Genomic DNA, 14,475 nt, shown 5'->3' with positions numbered 1-14,475 from the left:
ATTTAAAGACCTTGCAATTTTAGAAAAATTCATGGCATGATGGGAATCAACATTCTTCCATTAAACTTTACTTTCCATGAGATGTGGAAACTTAATCCTAGTACTGCTTAATTTTCTATATTTATTTTTTGGCCACACCACATGGCATGAGGGATCTTAGTTCCCCAATCAGGATTCGAACCCATGCTCCCTGCAGTGGAAGCTCAGGTCTTAACCACTGGACCACCAGGGAAGTCCCAATCTTAGTACTACATTAAATGAACAACTGAACAAAATACCATAGCAATTTATGTACATTCACTCTCCTCTTTTCTACATAAGCTGGTAAACTTGTTTTAGGAATGTATAATATTTGAATCAATGGATGTTTGTGTTGAAATGATAGTGTTATAACCTCATCCTCATTCATTCGTGAATCTTGTGATCCATCTTTGTGGGTCTTTAGATTAATCATTGATATTTTGTTCTTGAGTTAACCTGTCCACACAATTTAATAAACACACCAGGATTATTTCCCAACCTTATCAGATGCTGCTACATTAGCTTTCTTCAAGTTCTTTTCAGTTTTACATGACCATATAAGTATTACGCATAAAACTATAACATGAAAAATATAGCATACATTAAAATCAGATAAAATGACACTATATGTAAAATTAAATATGTGCAATTGTAGCAGTCTTACTAATAGCATTAAATTATATAACCCAAATTCTGTTTCTAAAGGCTCAGGAGTCTCAGTGTGTGGCATGCATAGCAGTGGCCCCCTGTCCCTGTTCACCTTAATTGCCCCTTTCCTCACCGTGTCTCTCTGAAGCCTTTATTCCAGTCATGCAGACAGAACCTTCTTTTTGCTTCACCGAGGCTTTCTTTTTAAATTCTGGAACATGCACTTCCTTCTGTTTATTTCTATTGTGCCCCAACTTCCAATTCCCCTCACACCCCCAGGGTCAGTTCCCTCTGCTCACCCTTCAGTTTTCCACTTGAAACAGCTGCTTCTACAGAGGCCATTCCTGACCCCTCCTAGGGTCGCTCACCCTGCCAGGTCATCCTTGGCACACTGCCCTTCCAATGGGCGGTGCTTCCCCTATGTCAATGTTAATGCTGGTTTAGCTTTCTTTTTAATTTTATGTAATGTTTATTCTATACTGGAGTATAGTTGATTTACAATGTTGTGTTAGTTTCAGGTGTACAGCAAAGTGATTCAATTATACAAATATAAGTGATTTAACTTCCCGACTCTTTCTTCGTGTTATGTGACCTCAGAGGAAAGGGCCTGTGCATTGCCTTATTTCTCGCTATGTACCTGTTGTCTGGCATAGTGCATGATCCATGTGTTCATGCATGTTACATCACTTCATTCGTGTCTGACTCTTGGCCACCCCGTGGACTGTAGCCCCCTAGGCTCCTCTGTCCATGGGATTTCCCAGGCAAGAATACTGGAGTGGGTAGCCATTCCCATCTCCAGAGGATCTTCCCAACTCAGGGAACTATTCCAGGTCTCCTGCATTGCAGGCAGATTCTCTATCAATTTTACTCACCTCTATATCTGTGAAACAAGAGGTGGGGTAAATGGACTTCTAAGAAATCTTCTGCCTCTGACCCAGGCAATATATATAATATTAAACTATCCAATGAATGGATTCTACTATTTTCTTCCTGGTAAATTGTTTTTCTTTATGATAACTCCATGTCATGATGCATAAAACACCAGAAAGAAGAAAGCAGATACCAACCACGAAAATTACATCATTAGTTAGGCTTGATTCTTAAATTAGCTATTATTTTGTTTTTGTTTTGGGGGACCTAGCATAGCAATAGTCTTAAAAGCAGACATTCTTGAAGGAGAAAAAGATGTTCTCAGTTCCTTAATATCTCATTGGCACATCAAGGTGATAGATTAAACCATGTGAAGTGAAGTTCAGGATATGATCTAAGGGAAGAGCAAAAGCCCATTCATCCTAGAGCATGTCAGCAGAAAGAAGAAGGTCAACAGGAAGCATGTAGTGAAATACATACCCTGTGGGTCTCTGTTGTCATTGTTGTTTAGTCGCTAAGCCATGTCTGACTCTTTTGTGACCCCATGAACTGTAACCCGCCAGGCTCCTCTATCCATGGGATTCTCCAGGCAAGAATACTGGAGTGGGTGGCCATTTTCTACTCCAGGGGATCTTCCCAACCCAGGGATTGAACCTGAGTCTCTTATGTATCTTGTGTCTTCCCAGCCCAGGGATAGAGCCTGAGTCTCTTATGTATCTGCATTGGCAGGCAGCTTCCTTACCAATGAGTCAGCAAGGAAGCCATGCTGTGGGTCTCTGCTTCGTTTAAATCCCAAACAAGAATTTCCATACTGATAAGGGATATATTAGTCATATCTTTAGCAGGAAGATGTACATTCAAAGCTTTGAGCAAAGAAAATTTGATGAAAGGACTATTTACAGAGAGGTATGGACAGAATGAAAGAAACCAGTAAGAGATGAAGAAGCACCAAGGATTATCAACAGAAGGGAAGCATCAGAAAAGGGAGCTGGGTTTTGGGATCCACAAGACGAAGAGTTTTAACTGCATGCAAGAGAGTCATTCAACAGGAACTGTGACTATTGATACAAGAGAGAGCCAGTGTCAGACTTCATCCCTACAGGGGAGTGTGAAGGGAACACCTCTACTTCTCTCCCTCCCCACCTCCTGAACTCCAGCTGATGATGCTCAGCGATTTGGCAAATTCAACCCCAGAAATTAGAGGTCAAATGAGACTCTAATCTGGTTTAAAAGGGACAGTGGGATTCCTCCCCCCGCCCCCCAGGAAAAAATAACAGGAGCAAATGGAGAATAACTAACACAGAATAATTTCCAGACACATGGGGTTGTACTGTGTGTGCCTGGACATAGCCTGTGAAACTTCACAGTTAGTTTGGCACCATGTCAAAGGGGCATGCAAATACTTGTCTGAGAGTGGACTTCTATGGAACTTGGCCCCTAACATGGATGGAGCTGGGTCTTAAACCTATTTGTCTTACTCCCAAGCCCATGCTATTATCTGGTGCCAACTATTTTTGGCTCCTGTTGTCAGATCCTCAGCAGAGAATCTGCTGAAGCAGCACTTCTTTTTTCCAGTCTGATCTCCAAATGATGGAGTACCATTTCATTCTTGTAGGAAAATCTGAAGGTGTATTTTTTTTTTTAATGGCATTTCCTTCAGTACATCTGTTCAGTAGCAAAACACAATAAGAATGCATTTTCATCATTTTGATGAAATGGATCCAAGACTAAAAGAATACCACCTAATAGAATTTGCCAAATGTTAATGAATTTGAAATCTTCCTTTTCCTAAACTATGCTAACTGGGTTCAAATTTTTACCTTGCCTCTTACTTACAATATGACTTTGGCAAACTGTTTGAATTCTTTGTATGTCATTTTCTGTACCTGTGAGATTGAGGTGAAATAAGATAGCTGTTAGGAATCAATATTTTCATGTACCTAAAGTCCTTTCAAGAGTGATTGGTATATATTAAAGATTAAAGGGACTTTCCTGGTCGTCTAGTGGTTAAGAATCTGCCTGCCAATGCAGGGGACACAAGTTCAATCCCTGCTCTGGGCAGATCCCACAAAGCGCAGGGCAACTAAGCCTGTGCACCGCAACTACTGAAGCCCTCGCCCCAAAGCCTGTGCTCTGCGACAAGAGAAGCCACGGCAATGGAAACCTAGGCACCGCACCAGAGAGCAGCCCTCGCTCTCCACTACTAGGAGAAAAGCCCGTGAGGCAGCAAAGACCCAGCACGACCAAAAATAAATAAATGAAGTTACAAGAAAAAACAACTGTGACTCCCAGCTAAATCCACATTTCGAGAAAAAATGATTAAAGACTCAGTAAATGTTATTATTACATCTCTTAACAATAACACCTTGTGCTTTTTATTCAGCAAACTTTTAGTGGACACCCACTCTACAGGGAAGACCTATAAAAAATGGTTGTTGTACTTAACATCAGAACTTGGTAGGAAAAACAGACTAGTTAATATAAGGAACTGCATGGCAATTCAGAGAGAGTCATAGAGGTCTGGGTTACACTAACTACCATGACTGACTGGTGTCACAAATTCAAACTGGCCAGACAATGGTTGAGATGTGAAATAGGCAAGCAGGGAAAACCAAGCTTTGTGATCAATATGACAGTCATTCCTTATTTGTGATACGTTTGAACTTTTGTGTGTGTTTTTTTTTTTAAGGTTTTAACGTTTTAAAAAGTCTTTTCAAGAAATAACCCTGGTTTTACGGAATTTTCACGAGGGCAGCCTCTCAAAGACACAAGCTCAGTTGCTAGCACTACAACTTGCTGGCTGTGTGATGCTGGACCATCCTCTCTAGCATTCTCATCTGAAAAATGAACCTAGCATCCACCCTTTTGTGCTGCCCCCATAAAACACCATTAGGATCAAATAAGCTAAACGCATGCGTTAATAAGAGTGTTAGAAACATGAGATTTTGTGCAAATGTAAAGAAGAAAATTGTTACCCCATGATATACCCTGAGATGACACTATAGTTGTTAAAGACACAGGGTTTGGATTTCAGATACTGTTGCTGTTTAGTCACTAAACAGTCTTTCATACCACTAAAAAGACTTTAGTCTTTTATGCCCCCATGGACCGTAGCCTGCCATGCCCATCTGTCCATGGGATTTCCCAGGCAAGAATACTGGAGTAGGTGGTAATTTCCTTCTCCAAGGGATCTTCTTGGCCCAGCTATCGAACACACATTTTCCACCTCTCCTGCATTAGCAGGCAGATTCTTTACCACTGAGCCACCAGGGAAGCCTTGGATTTCAGATATACTTGTGTTTGAATCCTGGCTTTGCCACTTACTAGCTGTGCAAACTTGACTGAGTAATTAATCTTTCAGACCCTCATTTTATGTAATGGATCATTTTGAGACTTTGTTGAGATTGTGTGTAGAAAATATTTAGCACATTATTAATATCAAAGCTCAATAAGCTCTTTAAAAAACTATTCTTTATACTGCAGCTTGGGTAGGAATGCATCATAGTAATCAAATGAAGAAGCAATCTTGCACCTAAAGTTTATAACTAAGAGTCATAACAGAAGAGAGAAACTATCTATATTTGTATTTGTGTCCCAGGGTCAGCAAGATGACTTGAGGAAGTTTTGAAATGTTAGAATTCAGACAAGCAATATGGAAAGTCAAAACAATATACCAAATTGTGCCTGTGGCATATGCAGAAGGTAGATAAAGCTTATCACTTCTAATTTAAAAGGGGAGATTTATTAAACTAGATAAGGATCTAGAATTTGTGATAAATTTTGTTTCTGTTTCTTATCCAACCACTTTTATGTTTTTAATAATTTACACCTCTGAAGTTACATGGACCATGTAACACTTTTATCACCCAGACTTTCAAAAGACACAAAGACTTGCAGACACCCAAAAACAATAGCAGGAAGCCAGAGAATTTACCTAAAAATTGAAGGTGAGTCAAATAGGAAAAGTCTTCGTAACCAAGAGCAACCAGACAGCGTCTAATGTGACTTTCCCACATGAAAGACTGTTATAACAAAAAACCCCACCAGTATCCTAAGCCGTAGAGTTTTGCTAAACACACACATGAAAAAAACATTTCCTGTCTGTACTGAACTACCAAGTTGCTGTGACATTATGTGTCTGGGTATGACTTTCAATATAGATAAACAATCTTGCTCTTTTTCAGAGATAACATTACCAAGAGTATATTCCAGACTCAAATTCTGTTTGTTTTCTTATTCAATATTTGTTGAAACTTCATATTATTTTCATAATTGGCCTCTATTTTCATATATGTATATGGAAATGCAAATAGAAATTTGGGGGGGCATAGAAATCCTAGACCATTAGGGCTAGAGGAAGACTTAATAGTAACTTGCATGTGTGCTAAGTCACTTCAGTCGTGTCCAACTCTTTGTAACCCTATGGACTGTAAGCCACCAGGCTCCTCTGTCCAAAGGAAGAGGATTCCAAGGGAAGCGAGTCTCTAGGCAAGAATGCTGGAGTGAGTTTCCGTGCCCTTCTCCAGGTGACCTTCCCGACCCAGGGTCAAACCTGCATCTCTTACGTCTGCTGCCTAGGCAGGCAGGTTCTTTACCACTAGAGCCGCCTGGGAAGCCCCATAGTGACTTAGTCAGATGCAAATACTGAACCCAAGAGAGGATGATGATTCTTTGAAAGCCTCACACTTAGAAGTGAGACCACCATATCTTCTTTTTCCTTTTACCTTTCCACTATATAATGCTGCCTTTCAAAATAAGTCAACAAAAACAAGTCTTAAGAAAAAAAGTTAAAATAGAACAAATACCTGTACAGGGGAGTTTTCACTATTGTGGATATTGGAAACACTCAAGCTAGGGAGATCACATATCCTAGTTTGTCCAGAGTAGTTCAGTGTGCATCTGTTGTCCTGTTGTAATAATCAAGAGTCCCCCATTTGCTCTCATAAATGCGTGATTTAGAAGATAATTTCTACAGTCACCTTAATGAAGGCAGAAGTTTCTTGCTGAATGTAAAGGGTCACATTTTACTTGCAAAGAACCTGAAGGTACATTCTAACTTGGCCTTCCATAAGGAAGTGTACACAAACTATTTAAAGTGTTTGGGATTGAAAAGAGGGTGGGGGATGGGAAATACTGTGTACTTGAAAATGAGCAAGGTCACACACAATGGCCGTAGTAAAGCTGTGCTCAGTTGCTCAGTTGTGTCTGACTCTTTCGACCCCATGGACTGTAGTCCACCAGGCTCCTCTCCATGGAATTTTCCATACAAGAATACTGTAGCGGGTTGCCATTTCCTACTCCAGAGGATCTTTCCAACCTAGGAACTGAACCTGCATCTCCTGCATCTTTCGCAGGTGGATTCTTTACCACTGAGCCACCTGGAAAGCCCAGAGTAGAACTAACCACTACCAGAAAGACCCAAGCGTGTACATGTAGCTTTGCAAGATGTCTTCGGTGAGAATTTTGGTTCTGGCTTTATTTTTGTTTTTAACAAACACATATATGAAAAAGTAGTAAAAAAAAAAAAAAAGTAGTAAAGCTATGCTGTGACTGAAAAAACACAGCTGGGAAAACACATTGAGACCCAAACTCATGTTTCAGCAAAATGTAACTTGAGCCTTATTACTCTAAATCTCTGGATCTTATCATCTTCATTATTTATAAGGTAAAATGATTCGATGAGACTATCTTTGTTTCTTTCCAGCTCCAATTTTAGACTCCCGTGGATTTGTTAATTAGCTTCCATGATTTTATCATTTCTCAGGAAAAATTATTACTCACACAGCCACCCCTGCCTCCACCGTCACCATCACCAATTTGCCTCAAGCTCTTGATGAAATTTCCTCAGAAATTTCAGAAAGTGAGAACCACAAAGAATTTCTCCTCCTGGAATTTTCCTTGGGCATTAATACAACTTTACACACCCTAACAACTTAAGGTCATGTTGGTAGGCCTTTGTTTCAGATTTCACCTTCCAACACAGAGAGTGAAAGTTTGATCCCTGGTAGGTGAGCTAAGATTCCACATGCCTCACAGACAAAAAAAATAATATGTAAACAACAGAATTTGTTATTGTAACAAATTCAATGAAGACTTTTACAATGATACGCACTAAAGAAAAAAATAATCTTAAAAACAGCAACAACATAAAACAACGTAAGTTCAGAACAATAGGGGTCCATCTCTCCATCCCAGTGTTCTGGGATGTCATTGCACGTTTCGTGTTTTTATCTTTTTAGCTCAGTGGCAAACGGAGGCTCTGCCTGTATACATGGAGTGGATAAAATGTGGCATGGCCAGTCGGCTCAACTCTGCTTTTTCTCCCCAGTTGGTTAGAATTTGGCCCAGCAACTCATGATGACAATAGGGAAAACTGAAACAATAGGGTTAGATACGCTATAACCTCATTTGATGGCATGAATAGACCCAGCTTCATTTTTTCCGAACTCCATTGTTGGGTTTTAATGAGAAGTCCAAAGGTCAATTACTTTTTGACCGCCTGTATGAAGAGAAAACTGATAGCCGGGAAAGTTGATTGTATCATTCACTCTGCACACAGAGCAAATTGGTTTTCTATTTATGGAGAATGTTTTTAATTAGTGTTTGAATCGTGCATTAAAACTGGGCGACTATAAATAGTTAACAACTGTGATATTTTATACCTTAAAATTAAAAACTACCCCCCCCCCCCAACCTCAGTTTGCTCAGTTTGATGAATTCTAACCCATAGCTCTCTGTTTACATGTTTGCTATTTTGGTTCTGTGTAATTCTAGAAATAACTAGTTTCAGACAGTTATGGTTTAGTGAACGCAGGGAATTGCTTTTGCTAAAATTATTGTTGCTTGTTTCTAAAACTCCTTCAGAATAAATCTACGGGCTTCGGAAAAGCAAAAGTTATTTCCAATGACGCATACTATTTGCTGAAAATTTACGGTAGATTGACTCATGCATCTTTGCATTGTACTTAGATTAAAATACTATAGCTTTGGTTGAGGTGCAGATGTGTCAGTGGCCTCTCTGTGGCTTAACAGTTTGTTTTGATAGGACGTAGAAAGTTTACCTAATTATAGGAGGCTCATTATTGGTTCTGAAGGAGGAAAAAAGTCATCTCAACATTGATTTCTTCTGGAAATGAATCATGCAGTTGTATAACTTTTAGCACCACTGTCTGTCTCCATCTGTGATCTTCTTTTTTTTCTTTTAGTTAATGTGAAGTTTGTCATTTCAAATAATGTCTGATGTCTGGCCCCAAGCTATTTGTAGATTTATCCTACCCAACATGTGTCACTCATCTTTGTTTAGATTCTGCAGCCTTCATTCTGGCAAACTTTTCATTTTAGCCTTGCTTTTGCTTTGTTCATGGCTCTGTACAGATTATAATGGACTCTTTCAGGAAGAGTATGATTAATGGTGATTATCATAAGTCCATTGATGTACAGTAAATTGGAATTCTTGACATAAATTTATCATTCAGATTAAATATTAGCCTCATCTTATTTCAACAGTTGCTCTGCTCATATTTTATATTGGGCAACCCATCCTTTTAATGGTACCACTTAAAGAAACAATAGACAGTTCAAACTATTCACTCAACACATCCAGTCTCTATATTGAAGCTAGAGATGTTGGAATTCTTCTAAACATGAAAGATGCCTTGATTTTCAAACAATTGTAATTTTACAATTAGACTTCCTTAGTTTTGTGTGGTATTGTATCTGTTTTATCGTGGTTTTGTTGTTGTTCAGTTGCTAAGTCAAATCAGACTCTTTGCAACCTCATGGACTGTAGCACTCCAGGCTCCTTTGTCCTCCTAGTGAAATGAAAGTCACTCCAACAACTCTTTGCAACCTCACTTAGTCATGTCCGACTCTTTGCAACCCATAGACCGCCAGGCTCCTCTGTCCATGGGATTCTCCAGGAAAGAATACTGGAGTGGGTTGCCATTCCCTTCTTCAGGAGATCTTCCTGACCCAGGGATCAAGCCTGGGTCTCCTGCATTGCAGGCCGATTCTTTATCACCTGAACCACTATGGCATAGGGCCTCCCAGAGTGTGCTCAAATTCATGTCCATTGAATTGGTGATGCTATCTAGCCATCTCATCCTCTGCCACCCTCTTCTCCTTTATCTGGGGCTTCCCTGGTGGCTCAGATGGTAAAGAATCTGTCTGCAATGCAGGACACCCAAGTTCTATCCCTGGATTGGGAAGATCCCCTGGAGAAGGTTATGAATGTTGTTGCTTATTTAGAAATAAATTTTATTTCATTTAGACCTGCTCTTGAGCCATAGACTGTCTTGTTATGGCCTTATGAGTTAGTCAATGGCTTTATCACACATTGAACCATAGAATTTTCTTCCCCACCTTTAGCTTTCATGTGAAGTAACCAGCATGAACTTGCATGTCAAGAATTCAGCAAAGAACGTGATGAGATCTTGGGAAGAGCATTCCCTTAGGAAACCTTAGCTTAGCTGACTTAGTTCTAAGTAATCTGGTTCTTCTACTTTGGACTCTACTCAAAAATGTGTTTGGGGAGGAATATATACACACATTATTAATGGGTACCTTCTCAAAAGAGACAGTACATCATTATCACAAAGAAGCAACCACTTTCAAATAAAAGAGTAGATGAAGCAGTGTACAAGGTAAACATCTTGGTTCCATCTGAGCCTTGGTGAAACTGGCTTACCACTTCGGCTCTATTACCACATGGGCAATGGATCAGGCAGCTAGAGAAGCATGGACTCGTTTCAGCTGTGGAAGCTCAGGGCGTGACTCCAAGCCAGGAGTGTGGCCACGGCCAGCTGTCTCGAGCCTCTGTGTGTGCTCAGTAACCAAGAGTATGTTACAACATGTGCTGTGTCACACCCAGCCCGTAGCCTTCCAGATTAAGTTAAGAGAGTCTTTCTTGCGCTGATGCACCAGCAAGGAAGCTTCATTTGAATTATAGGGATCAGGAAGCACAAAGGTAGAGAGACTAAATCTCAAAGTGAAATTTGGACTTTCACTTTCCAGCTCTTAATAGTGGCATATCTACCTTTGTCTTTTTAGAGGACTAATATACATGTAATATTCAGATGCAGGTTCTTCAACAACCCACCCCCACCATCAGCTGGAATGGAGATATTTCTTCTCTGAAAAATGTGCAAATAAGGATATATATTTACTCTTTTAAACATAACCCCCCCCCCCAGAGGTATTGTTTTATTTCTGAACTAAAGCACTCTAGTTTTCTACATTTTTCTATAGGAATGTGATTACATAGTATAAAGAAAAACTAAAAACTAATAGGAGAAAACAGATGGCCTTGAAAGTCCAATGTCAAAGGTGTCATGCCAATTACAGTGAAAATCCAATTAATAAAACACAGCTCTCAGCAATAATGCAAATAAGTGGAAAGTCTGAATTACCCTCTTATTTAAAAAGCATGTCTGGAAAACAAGCTTATCTCATAGATGTTAGCAAAATATGATTTTCAAGATAAGTTCTAGAGTTGGAGCAAATTTAATCTATCTCCATACATAAACCTGTCTATTGTGGAATGAGTCATCATTCCACATGGTAACTCCTAATGCTCTATACTCAATCATCAAAACAGAGATAATTTTAAAAAACATCCTTATTTACTAAGCCACAAGAACAGCATAATCGAATTTTTTAAGTTTGGCTTGTTTTTCTAAATTGGTTTTTTAGCAAAGAGATATTCTCAAGTTCAAAGGCTAAGTCTTACTGTACTGTCTCCAGTGCTTAGGCAAGTACATGGCAGAGTCAGTACTCATAAATTCTTGACGAATCAAAGGAATTTTCTTTTAACACCAATTATAGGAGTTGTATAATTGGCCCTGAAGAAGAAACAAAAAGCCATCTCAGCATTGATTGCATCTGGAAAAGAACCATGCTATAACTTCTAGCACTCCTGTCTGTCTCCATCAATGATCCAAAAATTCAATTATCTAAAAATTCAGTTTCCTCCATTTTTCAGAAATACACTGTCAGTGTGGTTGAATTAGCTTTTGCTTGAAGAGATAAACTGGCTTTCAAGGCTGAAGTTGCGACTCTGAAACTGCCTGTACTCATAGTTCAAATGATGATTACTAGCCATGAAACCTTGGGCAAGCCACTTAACTTCTAAGTACCTGCTTCTTGGTAAGAATGGTGCATATCTACTTGGCTTTTTGTGAGCATCTAATTCATACATGTAAAGCACTTCTAAAAGTGAATGTTCCCCAGCACTTCGTAAGTCTTAGCTATTTTATTTTGGTGGATTACTAAAAGGAAAGCATTCTATTTCAAATCTCTTGTCACATAATTTCTAAGAATTTCTATGGTAATCAGAGCATAACTGATTTTCTTTTTAATATTTTACTGGATGTCAAGAAAAAATAAGAAAGTTTACTTGGCCTGTGAAGTACTGATTTAATTATAAACTCACCATTGGGAATGCAAACTAGTACAGCCACTATGGAGAACAGTGTGGAGATTCCTTAAAAAATTGCAAATAGAACTGCCTTATGACCCAGCAATCCCACTGCTGGGCATACACACTGAGGAAACCAGAATTGAAAGAGACACATGTACCCCAATGTTCATCGCAGCACTGTTTATAGTAGCCAGGACATGGAAACAACCTAGATGTCCATCAGCAGATGAATGGATAAGAAAGCTGTGGTACATACACACAATTGAGTATTACTCAGCCATTAAAAAGAATACATTTGAATCAGTTCTACTGAGGTGGATGAAACAGGAGCCTATTATACAGAGTCAGAAAGAAGTCAGAAAGAAAAACACCAGTACAGTATACTAACACATATATATGGAATTTAAAAGATGGTAATGATAATCCTGTATGCGAGACAGCAAAAGAGACACAGATGTATAGAACGGACTTTTGGACTCTGTGGGAGAGGGAGAGGGCAGGATGATTTGGGAGAATGGCATTGAAACATGTATACTACCAGGTAAGAAATGAATCGCCAGTCTATGTTCGATACAGGATACAGTATGCTTGGGGCTGGTGCACGGGGATGATCCAGAAAGATGGTATGGGAACGGAGGTGGGAGGGGGGTTCAGGATTGGGAACTCATGTACACCCACGGCAGATTCATGTCAATGTATGGCAAAACCAATACAGTATTGTAAAGCAAAATAAAGTAAAAATTAAAATAAAAAAATAAAAATAAACTCACCATTATCCCTTGAAATCATTTTATGGCAGCCTTAAAGTGATATGATTTCTTTAGAAGTTAGTAAAGAGGTTTTCTATCCAAGAGGAGTTTAGAAATCATGAGATAGAGGATGCAAGAAGGAATATAGATGCACTGGTGGCTCAGATGGTAAAGAATCCACCTGCAAAGTGGGAGACCTGGGTTCAGGGTTCAGTCCCTGGTTGGGAAGGTCCCCTGGAAGAGGGCATGGCAACCCACTCTAGTATTCTTGCCTGGAGAATCCTCACGGACAGAGGAGCCTGGCAGTCTATAGTCCATGGGGTTGCAAAGAGTTGGATATTACTGAGCAACTTAGCACACACATAGTCTGATTAAATGTCTGGATGTCTGTGATATTCCTCCGGAAAAACATTTTATAATTTTTGGTGTGATAATTTATTTTACTCTAATACAACAGCTTATACTTTTTAAGACAATGAAAAAAAAATTGTTGTATGATTCTAAAACCCATGTGGAAAATAAATTTTTTTTGAGATAAAAAGACAATAAATCAGTTCATATCCAGGTCACTAGATACCAAGCAATCCTTTGCCACTATGGAAGCATATCTGAGTGGTTCTATCCTGGATTTACTGACTTGCTTATAAAATGGGAAAAACAGGACCAAGTCAGGAGCTTGCTGCCTATGTTGGTCAGGTAGCTGTGATCTTTCCATCACTCTTACAGTGATTCAGTTAAGCAAATTAATTTTTTGTATATCTAAAATATTCTGAGTCCCACTACCAACAAGGAAGGTTAAAGTATCAATAAGTAGTTGGGCTAAAGATGAAACAGAGCAAGAGTGAGAGCTAATTGCTTTTCCAAAATGAATAAATCTTACTTCCATCCTTTTTCCAAAGCTTAAGTGTTTGAGTGAAACACCCATGTCCTTTAAAGCTGTAGACTGAAACCCATTTTCAAGTTGGAGGGATAAGGGCTGCAAGATTTTTAAAATTTTTTTCATTTACTTATGGATGATAAGAGTCTGTAATGAAATCTAGAGTTTAATTAATTATTTAAAATGAAGTAGAAATAAAAGCACAGTTCAGTTCAGTTCAATTGCTCAGTCGGGTCTGACTCTGCAACTCCACTGACTGCAGCACGCCAGGCTTCCCTGTCCATCACCAGCTCCCGGAGTTTAGCGGAACTCATGTCCATTGAGTTGGTGATGCCATCCAACCATCTCATCCTCTGTCGTCCCCTTCTCCTCCTGCCCTCAACCTTTCCCAGCATCAGGGTCTTTCCATTGAGTTAGTTCTTCACATCAGGTGGCCAAAGTATTGGAGTTTCAGTTTCAACATCAGTCTTTCCAATGAACACCCAGGACTGATCTCCTTTAGGATGGGCTGATTGGATCTCCTTGCAGTCCAAGGGACTCTCAAGAGTCTTCTCCAACACCACAGTTCAAAAGCATCAATTCTTCGGTGCTCAGCTTTCTTCATAGTCCAACTCTCACATCCATAGCATAAATTATAAGTAATGTAACTCATTCATTGCTCTTTCCAGATTACTGTTTTAAGTGGTACTTGGATTACTGAAACATTTTTCCTTTTTAGTGATGTAGTGAGAAAAGCACCTAGATAACAAATCAGATCTGAATTCAAATCCTTGTTATGTCCCACCCACCCATCTGGCTGAAAGCAAGCCTCTTAACCTTCCTGAGCCTTTGTTACTCCACTTATAAAATCAGATTTTTAAGAGGAAGATAGAGATCATGAGCCTAATGAAACT

The 14,475-nt window shown here is 39.3% G+C and overlaps 1 protein-coding gene across 1 annotated transcript in view; it reads left to right on the top strand.

Moving 5' to 3' along the window:
- COLEC10 (collectin subfamily member 10) overlaps window positions 1-14,475 on the top strand; it is a 531,893-nt gene that overhangs the window by 451,289 nt on the left and 66,129 nt on the right. The gene's annotated exons all lie outside the window — the stretch shown is intronic.

Source organism: Ovis canadensis, chromosome 9 (genome assembly GCF_042477335.2).
Source record: "Ovis canadensis isolate MfBH-ARS-UI-01 breed Bighorn chromosome 9, ARS-UI_OviCan_v2, whole genome shotgun sequence".
NCBI lineage: Eukaryota > Metazoa > Chordata > Mammalia > Artiodactyla > Bovidae > Ovis > Ovis canadensis.
Note: the sequence above shows the minus strand (reverse complement) of the source record. Positions and strands in the feature narration are given on the sequence as shown.